The sequence below is a fragment of the Pleurodeles waltl genome, chromosome 11, assembly GCF_031143425.1.
Source record: "Pleurodeles waltl isolate 20211129_DDA chromosome 11, aPleWal1.hap1.20221129, whole genome shotgun sequence".
Classification (NCBI taxonomy): Eukaryota; Metazoa; Chordata; class Amphibia; order Caudata; family Salamandridae; genus Pleurodeles; species Pleurodeles waltl.
In genome coordinates this window covers 624,346,524-624,365,386 of record NC_090450.1, presented here as the reverse complement: position 1 = coordinate 624,365,386, position 18,863 = coordinate 624,346,524, and positions in this window count along the sequence as shown.

Sequence of the window (18,863 nt, the reverse complement as noted above, 5' to 3'; positions counted from 1 at the left end):
AGTCCTCAACCTCTAGTACCATTAGGTACTTAGGGATATATCTGTCCAACGACTTTTCAGATCTTTTTTGGCTAAACTACATAAGCACTCTTAAGAAAATACAAGGTCTATTACAGAAATGGCAAGCATCTCCCCTGACGATTATAGGGTGAGTGGCATTGGTCAAAATGATGATTCTTCCTTTGGTGTTAATTATTTTCTCAACCGTAATCTTGAGAGTTCCTCAAACATTATTTCGGGAAATTGATTTGTTGATTAGACAATTTACATGGGCAAACAAGAAACCTTGTCTGCAGCTAGAGAAGGTAGATCTTTCAGTGGAAGATGGGGGCTAGCACTCAGAATGCAGCACACGTAAAAAGAGGAAAAAAATAAGAGAACTAAAGATATTTCTCCCTGTTGCATCACTCTTTTACCACCCCTGAGGTGGCGTAGGAATCCGCTGCATTTCCAGATTCCCTGGGTGCCATGGGTGTTTCACAGTAACACCCCAAGCAACTTCCAGGGAATGCTCCTTGCACACAGTTTTATGCTTGAGAGGGGCCCATATTTACATGGCCATGAAAAGCCATCAAGGTGTCTTTGCGTGAGCTTGTAAATATGGGCTGGCACACTGTGCCACCGGAGCATAAACAAAAATGATGCCCCAGTGGCGCAGTGTGCTTCTAGGGCCTCATAAATGAGACCTGGATTGTTTTTACATGGTGCACAGTGGTGGCAGGGACAAGTGGTAACTCACTGTGCTGTTGTATTGGCAATACCATATTGGTTCAAATGGTTCATACTGGTTCAGTGAGGCAGATATACCAGCCATCTGCTATAGTCCAGTCCCTGCTCTTGGTATCTTGCCACCTAAAACTGCAGCACAATATAATCTGGTGCTGGTGCTGCTGCTGCAGTGAGTGCAGGTGAGAAATCATGTGTATCTGCTGCATCACAGCGGCATAACAGAACTAAGGGCCTAATTATGACCCTGGCAGTCACCAGTCCACCACGGTCACGGTCGCCGTTGGACCACCGCAAAAGTGGCGGTCCTGCCGTGACATTATGACTGTGGTGAAAGCGCTGCAGTCGGACCGCCGGCACTGCCAGGTTGCCACTAGGTGACAGCCTGGCAGTCGCAGCAGTTGTAATCCACCAGGACAGCGCTGCCCTGGGGATTACGAATCCCATTTCTGCCAGCCTTTGCATGGCAGTAGTCCAGCCATGCAAAGGCTGGCGGAAAGGGGATACCGCTTTCCACTGCCCAAATTATTGGCAGCGGAAAGAGCGACAGGTGCTGCTCCACCTGCCGCCCCACCACATTGGCACCAGCTCAAATACAAACCGAATTCAATGTTAAGGCCAAGTTCACTGCCGTTTCTGCCTACCAGCCTTGCGATGAACTCCTAATAGGGCTGGTAGCAAAAGAGAAGTACATGATCAGTGACAACAACCATTACATAGTTAAACCTCTATGGAGCCCAATCCCTATAACTTACCTCCCTGTGGACTTATTTTCCCTCCTTCCAAGTGTAGGTATTTCTTGAGAATAATCTATGTTAGAGTCCTGGGTGTAATATGGTACTACAGGCCTGATTTAGAGTTGTGTGGATGGGGTACCTTGTGCCAAAAAACTATGCTGTTCGCTGCACTATAGTTCATCATCTTTTTCTATGCACTGTCTACTGTGGTATGGTGAATGGGATAATTGTTTTCCGCCAAGTGTGCCCCATCTTCCGGACTCTATCAGCCTAAGCCAATAATCTAAGTTTGGTTTTAGGGTAATAGGATGGAGGAGGGAGTCCGAGCAGAGCAGGGCCATTGGAATTATAAATTCACAACATGCTAAAGCTGGGTTGCCAGAAATACATGCTTGAGAGTAAGTAGATCCACCAGCAAGACTCTGTTAATTTTTCATTGTCAAGTATTAATTGTTCACCGTATGAGATATATAAATAACTCCATATATACCTTGCTCATTAAGGGCAGGTAATTCATTTTTAATCTACATAAAGGGTCTGATTTAGAACTTGGCAGATGGAATACTCAGCCACAAACTTGATGGACATCCTGTCCTCCGAATTGCGATCCCCATAGGATAAAATAGGATCATAATACCGAGGGTGGGATATCAGTCACGCTTGTGAGGGAGTATTCCCTGTTGCCAAGTTGTAAATCAGGCCGTAAGTGTTTTCACTTTCAGTATAAAATATGTTAAACCCAAATCATGTTTTTAACTAATTTATGTTGGTGTTCTAGCATAATTATTACATTTAGTCAGTGCTATGATTGATTACCTGGTTATGATGTGATGCATGGGCAGGGAAAATTGGGCCCAGGCTGTGTGACTACTATATCATCAATTGTCACATCTAAATAAATTCTACTGGCCTTGGTGGAACAGCAATGTTCTGCTACTGTACTGTACCACCATAGACAGTTTAAACAAGTGTTTGAGCTTAGCATCTCAATTCATATTTTTCTATTTTGTTATTCTTACTTTTGTGACATAGCTATTTCAGATGCTGGAGCTGGCGACAGCCAGGAACCAGTGCTGGTCCCAACACAACAGGAGATAGACTCCCGGCTGTGGAAGCAGAAATTGGAGACCAGTTCTGTGGAATACCAGTGGTGGTGGCCCCAGAGAATGAAGAGGAGGCACAGCCCTCAAGTTCTTTGGATCGCCAGCCAGGCCCACCTCTAACTTGGTCAATCGACTGTCACTGTCACCGCCACCACCAACTGCAGCCAAAGTCCACTGCTGCCCGTATCACCACCAGCCTCCTCTCCTTGGACTCAACACCACATCTCCTCCACTGCATCCTACGGCAGCTGGTAGACCTCAGACATAAAACGGCCCAGCTCAGGCACAAGATAGGACTGGTCTGGTGTGGGCACCAGGACTCTGTCCAGTTAATGGATGTCCTCAAGGACCTTTTTTTATAGATGTTTTGTTTTGGTGGGAGGGCATATTGTGGGTGGAGAGGGTGACAAGGGCAGAAAGTTGAAGAAAGGGTTTCGGACATTGGACGTTTATCTTTTGGGACATTTATTCGATTGAGGAGGGGGCTGAGCCTGTTGTTGGTGGAGAGGGTGGGTCCTAAAATAAATGGTCTTTTTCAGTTTTTCTATGCCATCATCATTATCTCTCTTTCCATTGCTATTTGGCATAATATAGCATTGCTGAGTGTTACTGTTGACATGAGAGTGTGACACAGCTTCCTCCTGAAATTGTCACACATTATGCATAACATTTTCCCCCTGAACTTTTTCCATAATTGAAGTCCCTTGCCATGTATGTATTCTTCAGTAGGTAATTTACCTCTTCCTGATGTCCAGTAACTATTTATACCCCACCACTAGAGTAGTATTGGCTGGGAACAGAATAGTGATTAATTTAATTCTGTATCACTTGATGAGGGTTTGCAGCCTCCAGCCCCAAATCAATTATTCAGAATAGTGTAGTGTCTGTCCTTGTCCCACTCTCTGTAACTACGTGCCCAGTAAGGGGTATGCCAACATACACAACAATGTAGTATTTATTATCTCTCCTCACAAAGGACAACTTCACTGTTAAGTCATTAACTAATTCTTCAAGTTCACTTCTTACCTGAATTAATTAAGCAATGGTACCTCTTGTAGTCTTACCAAGCCTTAATGCAGGATTTCACAAAAGGGCTTACTTACCAATGGTGGTGGTATTATTAGTGTTCTTGTGCTAGCAGAGAAAACATCACAAGGCAAAGCCCCACTCCCTCATATTCCCAATGAATCAAACTCCAACCATCAGATTATTCAGAAAGATTCATTACAGGCAACTAGACTGAAAGAACACACTGCATTAGTGTGTTATCAGAGACTGAGACAGACCATCATGAGAAAAAACTCTTATTACAAAAACCAGTAACAGTAATTGCTAAGCAATTGAGGTTTTAATTTACAAAACAATTATCAAACTAAACGTACAAAATCTTCGAGTCATGAGTTAGGACTCAGGAGGAGAAGGTCTGGTTACTCCATGCTGCATAAATTTGATAAGTAACACAGGGAAGGCCAAATTTACCAAGGTAAAATTATACTTTTAGTATTGCTTTACTGACTGTTGCAGGGTAAGTTTATAACTCAGAACTATTCCACTAGTAACTTTATGAGTAATAACTGTGCATACTAGGTATTTCCCACAATGAGTTGGTGTTGCTTTCACCACATCTGCCACACCAAGTGTGTGATCCATTTTTGGTGTACATTCATAAGTCACACCCCAGTATATCACACAGTCAAGGGGAAGAAGGCTAGATGTTTGATCAATGGATAAGAACAGGAAGGTGGAGAAAGGTATGACCAAGACAAACGGTGCACAACAACATTATTCATGGGGTTGATGAGCAGCATGTCATCATCATCAAATCTGTTGTGGAAAGAAATTAAGGAATGACAGTTCAGTTAACTGCATTGGTTAAGTCCACTGAAAGCAATCCTTCAGCCGTAGAGTCCCAAGTTATTATCTAACTGTTCTGTCATCCAGGTTTGAAAAATAAAAATTAGGGAGGAGAGAACCCACACAGTTCTAAAAAATATGATTGTTAAAAGAAACATTATACTGTATAATAAAGCCAAACTGGGTGGCACATCTGCATTCATGGTAGAATGAACCGGTCCTGTAAGGTAAACAGTAGTGTTGAACTTTCATGCAGAAGAAGAGAAGGCCTCTGGTTTGTAAAACCGTAAATATTGATAATGTAGAGTCAAAGAGAAGGAAGGTAAGTTTCATGAGAAGTGGAGAGGTTGAACCAAGAGGCAGAGCAAGAGCATTGGCTGTTGCAATCATGAAATGATTCAGATGAGATTAACTGGGAAGTGAGAACAATTTTACAACCATTCCCAGACAAGTAGTTGCACGTACGTGGCTGATCAATATTACAACTGGCACATCATTTAGCCAAGTGTAACCATCATGTAACAAGTGTGTCTCATTCCAGTTGCAGTTCCCCTGACCACAACCATATAATTAGAGGAGTTTGACATTTGAGCCACCACACTACTCAGCATTTCCCAAGTCAATGCACCTCTCTCCAGTCCACAGGGGCGAATAGACCTCTTTGAGTTATGTTGGGTTCCCTTTGTAGTAGATAACTTCATTCTTCTGGCTTTTGAGGTAGTCCCACCCTGAGTCCTGTGTCTGACTTTGAGACCAGGATCTGTCCTACTTCCGAGTCCTGAGACCTGACTCAAATGAGATTGAGAGCGATAGACCTGTAGTGAACTGCTGTAGATGAACAAGAAGGGAAAAAGAGTTTGAATGTTTTGTGTAGATTGTTTCTGGTCTAGACTGGTCCCCGCAGAACCCCCAAAAAAGTACAGCAAGGAGTGGGCAATGCAAGTAAACCTAGCTATGGGTCAGTAACCTTCAGTCAGAATCACCCATCAGCCGGCAAACAATGCAAGTCATCAAAATCAAGTTAACAAATATTAGTTGACCACCCCCACTGTCTCCCACCACATCAATCATACCCACCTACACTCACACAATATAAATTACTCATTGGTGCCACAGTTACCTTTTTCCAATCCAAGCATTGTGGTACACATTTGTCTATTGTATTTCCTATTATTCCATGGAAACAACAAAATGGCAGTCTTGTAAATTAATGATCTTTACTGGGGCAGCCCAGCTAGGGAATGAAAAAGAAAACAAAATGATGAAGATGCGATGAGGCATTCATTGCTTTCATCTCTTTTAAGCGAATAAGGAGACTTAGTCTCTGCACACTGGTCCAACTCCAGTGTGGCCACACATGTGAGTAACTGGTAGGGCTGCATAATATATATATATATATGCATATGTATATATATATATGTATATGTATATATATATATATATATATATATATATATATATATCGAACAGAAGGATAAACATATCCCACAGCATCCAAAGATGGACTTAGGTATTATGGATGTGTCTATGGGATTGACTATAGGTGACATTGGGGGTCTAGCCACAATCAGAGAATTGGAAGTAGGGGAAAGATTATGGGATACTGAAATTGACCTATTGAAAGAACTGGGTTTGGAAACAGGGGGCATGAGTGATAGTAAATTTAAGCCAAAATCTACATGTAATCCCACCACCCCCATGATAATATTGATGCTTTCCATGAAGCAGTGGTTTTTGATCTGATTGAATTATGGAAGAATAGCAGGGACGTATTTGCCAGTAATTTAACACCAGGCCAAAGAGCAGCATTGATTTAATTAAATAAGGCAACTTCTTCTGTGGACCAGCAGATTAAGGTGGTAATGTAGTGTTATGGGATCTGGAGAAATATCAAAGGGAAGCAAGGAGACAGGTGCTATTTTCAAATTGTTATGAGAGGTCGACAGTGACAGCATTTTCAAACCTCACTAACACTATTTCATGATTTACTTGTAGAAATAGAAAATTATGGCCTTCTCACGGATGATGAGTTGAAATTTTTGACAGTCAAGAAACCAGTGGCACCTTGTTTTTATATGTTGCCAAAAATTCATAAGGATAGAAGCCCCCCCCCCCCGGCAGACCAATAGTATCAGCGAGAGGCAGTTTATTAGAGAACACTTGGATATACCTTGATTATTTTTTATGTCCCTATGTACTCAGCCTGGTATCATATTGCAGGGATAGCATGGATTTCATTACTAAGATACAAAATATCACGTGGAAATCCAACTATATTATGGTGACCATATATGTAGTGTCCTTGTATACTTACATCCCACATGATTTAGGTATTCAGGCATGTCGCATTTTTTTAGGTACACACCTATCAGGTTATATAAACATTCTGAATTGCTCTTGAAAATGTTGAGCTTTTGTTTGGAGAAAATGTTTTTCTTATTTGAAGACCAATGGTATAGGCAGACTATAGGGACTGCGATGGGGAGTTCCTTCCCTCCAAGCTTTGCCTGTCTGTTTATGGGGTGGTAGGAGACACAACATGTGATGTGGGAGGAAAATGAGAAATGATCCAAACACATAATTCCCTGGACGAGATATATTGATGATATTTTTGCAATTTGGGATGGTCCAGAGGCAGCATTACAGGATTTTTTTGGACTGGCTACCTAATAATGAGTTCAATTTGAGTTTCACATATAAAACACATTGACAAATCATGGAATGTCTGTATGTTGAGATCAAAGTTGAAGGAGGTGCTCTTCAGACCAGACTTTTTAGGAAAAGTACGGCAGGAAATAGCATCTTACATGCATATAGCCATCACCCACCAAAATTGAAGTGGAGTATACCTTATGGGGAATTACTCAGAGCTAAAAGAGACTGTAGTACACCCCAGAGTTTTCAAAATGAACAAGTGAATATGATTGGGAGATTTAAATCTAGGGGGTACCCAATAAAAGTGATCAAGGATGCTAGTCAAAAGGTGGCAGGGGTATACAGAGAAAGTCTTCTAATTCCAAAAAGAAAAAAGGAAAACTAGAACGCTCTGAGATGCGTTACCACTTATAGTGCTTATTCGCACCAGGTGAGGAAGATTCTGACACAATATTTGCATCTGGTGAGGACAGACAGGGAGAATGGCCAGATTGTTAGTCTGCATCCAAAAATTACATATAGAAAAAGCAGCTCCCTACAGGATATGCTGGTGCCTAGTTATCAGATCAAAAATAGGGAGACTTTTCTAGGCAAGCAACAAGGTTTTTTCAGATGTGCAAAATGTAAGTCCTGTAAAAATAGTGTGAGCTGCAAAACGTACGTCACCCACAGGAAAGGAAGTCCAGATAAAGAAATTCTTGAATTGTAATTCTGATATTGCTATCTATGTGATTATTTGTCCATGTGGGCTTCGATATGTGGGTAGTACAATTTGTTTTAGCGTGCCATCAGGAATAAGGATGTAACCTACCCGGTGGCCCACCACTGTAATTTGTTACATGAAGGGAAAATTGAAAAAAAATTGTTTTTTGGAATTGACAGGGTGCTACTGACCCCAAGGGGGGGTGACAGGGAGCGGATTCTCAGAAGAATGGAATTTGAGTACATAATTAGATAAACAGCAGACATCCGTGGGGATTGAACCAGGATGAGGAACTTTATGTGCATATAGGTTAACCCTTATAGAAGGTGAATAGTGTCAAATAAGATCATATATTAGACTGCGTCATTTTGAATTTGTTTTGTGGGACTGGGATTATTTTTGACTTGCACTTAATTGTTGGCCTGTACTCCCAAAATTATATACGGACAAGATCTGAATTTGAAGCATTGAGTTTAAAAGATATCTTGTGGGTCAAATAACAGGTGGCCACTAGGCCGGAAAATGTTATGAGCATGATGTCACTGGGCCTGTTACGTTATAAAATTTATTTTGAAATTGTATTTTGGATATAGAATCTTGGAATTTAGAATATATTGGCTTAGATACCATTGCTTTATACATGATCTTGGTTTATTTAGAATTATATGCTGGGTTTATATAGTATGTCTTTCATGGATCAACCTGTCTTTTATGTTTAGTTAAGCAAATGGTATATTTTCTGTGGGAGAGAGGGCCTCTGTAATGATTTGGGCTAATGAAGAAGGCCACAATGGTTGAAACACGTAGCCGTCGCAAGTCAATACTTTGTTACTCTTGAAAGACTTTAAGAGGCTATAATTAAACATTGAATTTGTTTGGCGTGCCGACGTTTGACTATTTAGCTACTTTTTAAATAATTTACAGGTCCTGCAACTGTAGCGGTGAACCGACTTCTTGTGGCAAAGCCAGAAAGAAAAGCTGGAATCGTTTTGTATATATATATATATATATATATATATATATATATATATATTATATATATATGATCACTTAAAACAACCAAAGGTTACAAGAACGTTACAGTTAGGCTCACATTCAAACGTACAAAACCATAGATATTCACCTGCTATAGTTACAGTTATCTCAAGTAACTAAGGACCAGATGTATGAAGAAATGGCTTTGTGAATCGCAAATAGCGATTTTTAAGAAATCGCTATTTCCGAGTCGTAATAGGCCATGTACCATAATTGCGAATCCGGATTAGCGTTTTCTTAAAAATCGCTATTTGTGGTTTGTGAGGCCGATTTACCGAATCGCAATTAGCATTTTCGCAAATTGCGATTCGGTAATTGAAAATCGCAAATTGCAAGAAATTGCGAGAAAGCACACCTGGAGGAGCCTGATGACATCACAATCAAGAAGTGAGTCATCCCAGGCAGTTTCAGATGTCACACCCAAACCAACATCCAGAGAGAGTCAACCCACCCACACTTAGCAACACTCTGAAGGAGGCAGCACACCTGAACAGGCATGGACACCTCAGCCTATGGAAAGGAGAAGGGAGAAAGAAAGCAGAAGCTCAAATTTAGCGAGCAAGAGCTGGAGGTGCTGACAGAGGAGGTGGTCAGGAGCCATGACTGCCTTTTTGGCAAAAGCTCACTCCAGGTGCCGGAGAGTGAGAAAAGGAGACCCTGGGCAGACATACAAACAAAGATCTACGCTATTGGAGTGGCACAGCGCTCGGTCGAAGAAATTAAGAAGAGGTGGTATGACCTGCAGTCCCATGCCAAGGAGAGGGTGGCAGCACAACTGCAGGAGGCCAGGAGCACAGGAGGCGGTCGACCCACAGAGTCACTATCCACCCCGTTAGAGGACCTAGTGGAGTCCACACTCCTCCCTGAAGCAGTCATTGGGGTCACAGAGATAGACACCTCCAGCACACCAAGTACCAGCAAAGGTAACTGCAATATTGAATTGTAACCCCATATGTGTATGCACAAAAGCCCCTTAGGAATTAGCAAGTAATGTAAAACATTGTGAGAAGTAGTCCATTCCACATCTTAGAAGCAGCACAACAATGCATTATGGGAGTGGCAGTCCACAACCCAGAGCTGAAAGTAGCACAGACAATCTAATTAAGTAGAGCGACACCCAGAAGAACACAAAACCCACAACACAGTGAAGAGTTGTACCTGTACCTTTATTACCAATGTGTGACCTTACTTGTAACAAACATAACTGACATGCTGCATATTGTCATTTCAGGTGGGCCAGGCCCAGCAGCCACAGCATGTGCCAGCGTAGGGGAGACTGACACCCATCCAGCCTTAGACACCAACACGAGTGGGTCTCTGACCATTGCGCCACTCCGACGCAGGCCCAGGGCACTGCCAGAGCTCAGTCAGGACTCCGATGAGCAGCAGGAAGGCCCACATACTCCATCCCCAACTGGCAGATGCACCCAGATGCAGGAGGCCAGTTCGCAGCAGACTACAGCACACCGTAGGATTGCCACAAATGCAGGTGCACAGGCGTATGAGGCAGGTGAGGGAACCTCCTTCTTTGGTGGCCTGGAAGCAGCTATGTTGCAGCAGCAGCGCCTGCAGAATAAAAAGATCAGTGCTTTACAAAAACAAATGCAGTGACATAATGCCAACATGGGGGGCCTGCATTGCCAGCTGGAGTGCCTGAATGCAAATATAGAACAGCTGCATGAGGGACAGGTGCAGGCATCGCAGGACACAAGGGAGCTCACTTCTGCTGTGCAGGAACTATGCCAGGAGCTGCGCCATGACAGGGGGAGCCAGGGCAGGCAGGAGTAACGCTTCATGAACATGTTCGGGGGATTTTGTCGCTCTGTCACTAGGCCAGCTAATTCAACCTCACAGATTTCACGTTGTGCAGTGGCTGCACAGGTGGAGGCAGCACACAGCAGCAGGGATGTGGCTCACTGACTAGTCCAAATCACAAATGTGATTGACAACATCATGGGGCAGAGGTCAGCCACATCTAGCGAGCTTGGACTGGGGGACACGGAGGACACTTCCAGCCTCAGCAGCCTAGCTGTGCCCGCAATGGACACCAGACGGCACAGTGCCAGGCACAGCACTGCCCCTGAGGCAGACGATCGAGGTGCCAGTGAGGCAACTGGGCACCCGAGTGGTGTGCGTGGCTGCAAGAAGTAACTGTAGCGGCCAGGGGGTACACTATGAAGTAATAGTGCTTTACTCTGTACTTCTATTGGCTCCATTTTTTAGAGCACTTTTGTTGGTATTCATTGGACTAACATTACCTGACATTAAGGTAATAAATGTACTCCACTACAGGTACATTTGTCAGTGCATTTGTCTTATTCATACTTACATCTGAAATGGTTGTGTGTGATGTCAGCACGCCTTTGCCTTCCCTCTGCTGCACTGGTCCTGCCTGCTGGCTGTAGGGGTGATATGGGATCATCATCCTCATCAGATTCAGTATCACATAATTCTACAGATATGCCCCTGGTGGTAGCTATATTGTGCAAGATTGCACAAGTAGCCACTATTCTACATGTCATCTCTGGGCTGTACTGTAGTGCCCATCCACTTTTGTGGAGGCACCGGAAGCGACTCTCTAGCAGTCCAAAGGTGCGCTCCACTACGTTGCAGGTCGCCCTGTGTGCTGCATTGTATCTCCGTTCTGCTGGTGTTGCAGGATTTAGATAGGGCGTCATCATGTAGGTGCGTAGGCACTGTCTCCTGGAAGGGACAGAGGGTACGATGAGTAAGTGAGCCATCTGACATCAGCACGCCATCAATGCGCCACTGTACAGAGGTACAATACCTAGTAGATATCCTTCTCCAAACTCCCCAGCTAGCAGTCTTGTGTGAATGCCGCTATGGTGAAAGATGTATGAATCATGTGTGCTCCCTGGGTACCTGGCCACGAGATCAGTAATGATGTATGAGGCATTGCATATTACCTGTGTATTCATTGAATGTTGGTATTTACGGTTGCAGTACACATACTCTGTGGCTGATGGTGGACATATTGCAACATGTGTCCCATCTATGGCACCTAGGACGTGGGGGAACTGTGCTATCTGGTAAAAATCTATTTTTGTCTGCTGTATTTCCTGTGGAGTGTGGGGGAATCTGATGTACTGGTGTATCCTGCTCAGCATGGCATTAATAAATGCGGTGAAAAATCTAGAGAGGGTACTCTGTGAGACCCCTCCAGCAGCTGCTATGACCTCTTGATAGCTCCCTGAGGCAAGTAGGTAGAGGAAGCATAATACCTGCACATGGGTGGGAATACTATGAGTCCTATGTGTTCTGCGCTGCAGTATGGGTTGTAGCTCAGCTATCAGATCAAGTATCATGGCTGAGTTCAACCTATACCTCTCTAATATTTCCTCCTCTGTCTGGTCAAAATGGGTTATGCGCACTCTGAAAATGCGCTCCTGTCTCCTCCTCCCTTTCCTCAAACCTGCCAAGATCCTCATCCTCCTTGCCATGACATAGAGTGCAGCCATTGTGGAAAAGAGTCTGAGGCATTCTGGGCCTCTTTATATAGGTTGCACCTGGTTACCACCTGGTTTCACTTAGTGGTATTTTGCATGTGCAGAATGCCATTCTGCGAAAAATCGCAATTTGCGATTTTTTGATGCATCGATTTGCGACTTGGATTTTGTGAATCGCATTTTGCGCCTCGCAATTTCCTACTTGAAATACCGAATCGCAAGATGCGACTCGCAAAACCAGGTCGCAACACTAAAAATCGCAATTTTTGCGATTTCTTATTTTTGGTCTGCGAATGCCTTTCATGCATCGGAGACCACGTTTTTGCATTCACAAACGGACGATTTTTGTGATTTGCACCGTTTGCGAATGCTAAGAAGTTTCATACATCTGGCCCTAAAATACATTCTTAAGGTAACTTTAACTCGCCCCCCCTGCCATGCACAGTTTTTTTGTGAAAAATGTTACTTCAAATATAAAATTGATATTATTAATGATGTTATTAAAGTTTTCATGAGTGCTGTAATATCTGGGGTATTTAGAAGTACATGGCGAGGGCGTGAGCTATGGTGACCTTGGGGGAAGTGCTATAGTTACTTGAGATAGCTCTGACTAAAACAAACACATTTCTATGGTTTTGTATGTTTAAAATGGGAGCCTAACTTTAACATCTCTATAACCTTTGTTTTATTTAGTGAATTTCAATGTTTTTTTAACTTCTATTTCCTAACTATAACATCCCTGTAACCTTTGGTATTTTTAGTGTATTTCAATGTGTTTTTTTCACGTAAAGTAATTTAAATTACCATACATTAATTCAACCACTGCCTGGTATGGCCTGCGGCCTGCGGCCAGGCCCTGTGGCTAACCCCCTGGACCCACCCAACCCCACGTCGTGCACGGCCTTTGAATGCACGTGACAGGGTTGGGACTTAGCAGCAGTTGACAAGAATCCTGTCGTCACACTCACTTTATGAGATATTGCACTTGAAAAAGGCAAGGATGCAAACACCTCCATAAAGAATTACGGATAACTTTTCAAGGTGGAAATGCATAGAAAACATGCTTGCTTTGTCTTGACCATACACAAAAAGTTAGGCTGATTAGCATTTTATATGTGTAAGTGCTTGCCGCTGAGATTTAATTTCTGTGAAATGAGTGTTGTGCCATAATGAACCCTGCCATGTGTATTTACCGAAGAAGAGGCCACCGTGTTCTGCAAAATGTCTACCCGACTGGAATACTTTCTACTGGATATTTAGTGAGTGTTACCTCCTTGAGTAAATGTATAGTGCATCTCCTGCACTACAGCCGTGTAAGAGATGTCAAGGAAATGCCTTCAATGACCTTGTGTGTCTGTAACTTTCCCAATATGTACCTTGAACGTCGTCATTAGATAATTTGCAAGCTGGAACTGCAAATATGCAGTTCTACCATGATTTTTATTTTTTTTATTTGTGGGGACCGCAGGGAGGGCCTTAAGGTCCAGCATTCCCAGCCAGCTTCCGACTCCTGCGAGCTGCTTTAAACAGCAGCTCCCTGCTTGTGGGAGCAATGTTTTCAGCTGTGAAATAGATGAAAACTCTGCTTTCTGCAAGTGAGAGCAGTTGGACAGCGCCCGCTTGCAGAAAGCTGAGCTATGTTTGCCTTTGCTTTGTGGGGCTGTCAGTTTCCACCAAGCAAAAGCCAAAGCAAAAAGCTACTTCCTGAGGGTTGGCACCTCCAGAGGTATCAGAAGCTGGCCGTGGGGGGGGTGGTGGTACCAGGGCCATCTATGGATCCACAAGGAAAGCCATGCAGGCCTCTCCATTCTTTATTTTAGTCCCAGGGAGGTGGTGGTTGCTGGGGTGTGTAGGGGCCATGTGATCCACCCATATATTAAAGTTATTACCCCAGGGTTGTGGCAGTCCCCGTGGTGTAGTGGGGCTTTGCGGGCCTCCCCGCATAGTTGCTAGTCTCTTGCCCCAGGTAGGTAGTGCTCCCTGGGGCATGCAATGGACTCCTTACATAATTTTTTTGAGCCCCGGGGCTGTGGGGGGCTGCATGGGCCCCCACATATATTAAAGAACTTTTGCCTGTGATGTGGTGGTTGCCAGGACACAGGTGGGCCAAACAGACCCACCTCATTCAGAATTTGCATTTCCCGGGGCTGCAGGGTGGCCACGTGGGTCCAGCTGTATTCTTTAAATAACTTTTGTGCTCTTTTTGAAGGCTAGATCCTATGGGGATGAACTTTATTTAATTAACAGTACTTTCTCAAGATGGCTACCAATTTGTGTCCTATGTGGCCATCTGTTTTTCTTGGTTACACTTGTGACCGAGTTGAATATGATATTTCTTCAACATGGCAACCTCTTTCTTCCCTTTCAAACAACATGTTCAATTCCGGGTTTATCTCTGACACACAACGTAACCTTTGTGATAGTTTTGGCTGTTTTTCAATCACAGGGTTACCAAAACCAGTGGTTTTAGAACTGGCCTTCTGATCCTTTTTTCTGGTCTGATGCTTATTGTGTGTATTTGTAACCTCCTAAGATGGCAACGGCAGCACAGCTTTACTCAGAGCTTAGTCACTCTCAAGCCATATCCTTTACCAATGTTGCACACCTGCGCCCACTCACCATCTATTGTGTGCACTACTAATACCTCCCAATCTCTCGGCTTCATTATTTACGGGATTGCAGAGAGTGGGAGGTGGCAGCACAGAGCTAGACAATTACCATGAGTATGGCATGCTCTCCCTCTGAGTCTCAATACTCCTTTATTGATACTATTTTGACTGTTATATGCAAGGGCTGTTTGCCAGACTATTTATTGAGGGTTACCCCTACGTCGCTCCTCATTGTTTTAGTAGAATTAGGCACTACTCCACCTTGACCAAGGTGGCAGTCTATTTACCTGAATGGGATGAGCAATTAGATGAAGTGATCTTAGTCATTTCTGAGAGTAACCTGCCTATTTTGTACACATGGTTTCATGTGTGCTCACCGTTTTGAAAACCACCACAGTCTACCTATATGTTCTGTGTGTCTTGAATAAGTTCAACATGCCATTCCATGACTTTGCACTTGCATGATTTACCAAACAATATCACCTGATGCATTTGATGTTCTCATGGTATTGGCATATGTTGAGACAGGAATGACTATTTGCATACTGCCTTTTTTTTAATGCTTTTACTTATCTCTCCTTTTGCTAGGTTGATTTCAGAGTGACTGGAGGATGACTGTAGGTATCCACAGTTTTTTAAACATTTTTGTGATTTTAGGATAACTTTCCCACACCCCTCACATTGACATGCAGATTAGGTTTACTGTTCTGATGAATTGCCAAAATCCTTGATGACAATAAGGGCAATAAACGATACACAAATATTGTCTTGAGATTTCTGTATCATTGTATCCACTAGAGAACGTTGTTCTTCCTTTTAGTCGTAACAAGAGAACCTTTCCATTAAAATATTAACTTTAGTGTCTCTTAGTTATATTTATATAATTCCTTGACACCAATCCATACACTTGAAAGCTACCACTTTCAGCATCTAAAAAGATCTCTTGCAAAGAGCCACCATTGTGGGGTCCATCGGGCATTGCATCACCGGCACACTAAGGAGCTAGCTTGAGGCTGAAGCATGCCACCCATTTCGGTGTGTGAGGGCTCTTGCTCCGGAGCAATGGGATCCCTTTAGATTCTTTAGCTCATTTATGAACAGACTTAGGTCCTCATTATCAACTTGGCAGCAATCACCGCCGACCGCCGTGGCAACGGTGGACTGCACACCGCCAAATTATGATGGCAAAAAGTTAAACCTCCAAAACTCCTGCAACCTCTACCCACTGCCAGGGCCTACGATGGCGGAAAGGCAGTACACCCCACCCTGCCACCGCCATGCCGACAAATCCTTCGCCCGCCAAAAAATGATGCACAAATCAGCGTGGCGGATAGTGAATGCTGAACGACCATTGGCGGTACGGACCGCTACGGCCAGTAATGGGACCCACCAACAACAAATGCACACATCAGCAAGTCTGAAACCCACACACCTGACACACATCTACAACAATATTAAACACTCACATACACACCCCACAATTCTTTGCATCACCAATAGCATGACTGAGATTGACAACACAACATGCATACACTGAACCCAACATCACGCAAGTCACACATACAAATACTCCACCAAAACACATACATATCCCAAACACCATCACACGCCACACACACAACCACACAACAGCACCCTCACCAATACACCTACAACACACCACCCACAACACACACCATGACACCCCCTTAGCACCCCCGCTTCACAGACAGGGAGCTAAGGACCATGGTGGATGAAATACTCAGGGTCGAGCCACAACTATTTGGGGCACAGGTGCAGCAGACACCCATGGCCAGGAAGATGGAGCTATGGTAGCGGATAGTCAACAAGGTCAACACAGTGGGAAACCAACCACACACAAGGGCCGACATCCGGAAGAGATGGAACAAACTGCGCTGGAAGGTTCAGTCAATGGCATCCAGGCACAACATCGCCGTACGGAAGACTGGTGGTGGTCCCCCACCTACTCCTCCCGAACACACTGACTGGGAGGAGAAGGTCCTGGCTATTCTGCACCCAGAAGGCCTACCCGGACTCACTGGAGGACTGGACTTGGGTAAGTCAACTACAATATCTTAACAGTCACCACACCTGTAATGCATTTATCACCCCACCCCTCTCACTTCCACCAGGACCCCACCCCTACCCTGTCCACAACACCCACATCCAAGTTCCCTGCATGCCCACAATCCCACAAACATATCCATCCAGCACCCTGTGCACAGTCACCTACCCCTTCATGGAATCCCAGTGGCACTACAGCACCCACAATGCACCTCTACCCCCCACATAAAATGCAAGTAAATGTACACGAAGGGACCTTCCATGCAACGACAGGGGAATATAACCATCAAATAGTGCAGAGTGGTGCGGCAATTGCAGATAAAGTACCTGACACCCACCTGTCTATTCCCCCACACAGGCACCACCACCCATGCCACCCGGACAGGTACGTGTAGGAGTGCCAGCCCTCCACCTGAAGACAGAGGCCCCACTCAGGTGAGTTCAGAGGGATGTTTAGAAATAGAGGAACTCCCTGGCCCATCACACAGTCCTGAACCGTCACCCTCCAGTAGTCCCACCCAGGATACCACTGACACCCCTACCACCAAGCCACTATCATCAGCTGTGGCCAAACGACCCCACACCAGTGTCTCCCATCCACAGACTGGCGGCCCACATGTACAGAGGCCAGAGTCTCCACCCACCAACAGGCAGGATGATGAAGGGCCAACTGCAAGTGGGACTGCAGACCTGTCCAGGGGACACAGGCACAGGGGGCTAGGACCATTGGAAGGGCATCAGTGGCCCAGGGGTTGGACAAAGGATGGATGTTGCAGCCCAGGAGGTGATATGTGAGGTCCTGGGAGCATACCACCTTACCCAGGGCAGGATGGGCCAGATAATGGCCACCCTGGAGCAGAATCAAAGGCTGCTGATAGCACACCACCAGGAGGCCATGGAGCAATGGAAACAGCTCAATGCCACCATGGCCTCCATTGCAGGGGTGCTGCAACACCAGTACCACAGCCAGCCTGAGTCCTCCACCCACCTGCAAGCCCCGACCACTATACCGGACACTGCCCTGCCATCTACATCTGCAGCAGCTACTGGACTAGTGGCACTGCCAGAGGACACATAGGAAACCAGCACCCCTGACACTGCAGCCCAGCTGCACCTTCACAAACGTGTCCTCAGACTCAGATATTCCATTGAAACACCAGCCAAGACCAAGCCCAGCACAAGGAAGTGACTCTGCCCTGAACTGTCTCCCTTGTGTGCCACTGAGCTTCCTTGTTGACATGCACTGCCATCACACAATCTTCCAGTGGAACAGCTGAGTATATGTACCTGAGTATGTATTTGCACCAAATGGCCACTCCCTTTCACTGTCCCAACACTTATGTATATTTTGCCATTCAATAAATACACCTATGCACTCAAATCGTATGTCCCTCGTCAATATGAGATATGAATTGTGAGTGTGTATGCATTAGCCAGTTAATATCATAATCACACCTTTATTGCAGGAGGGGATCAAACGGACTGTAGTGTCTGAAGTATGTCACACTGTACCTAATATTGGGTTCCCTGGCACATGCCACTTCAGTCATCATTTAGCATTGTCACTGACAAAAGTATGCAGCGAAGACATCAGCATCATTGAACAGTACCCTAGAGTCACTGAAAGTATAGGCGGATTAGCTGGGTCCTGGAGTTGAGATCTCCCCCCTCTTCTTCATCACCATCACTCTCACCCCCTCTGAGGTTGCAAGGCTGGTTGGACAGCACCCTCCTCTTCCAGAAGTGGGATAGCTTTCCTCACAGCCAAGTTGTGCATAATGCAGCAGGCCACCACTAACTTACACACCTTGTCAGGGACATAGCACATGGATTCCCCTGAGAAATGGAGGCAACAAAATCTAGCCTTCAGGAGACCTATAGTGCACTCAGTCACCCTCCTAGTACATTAA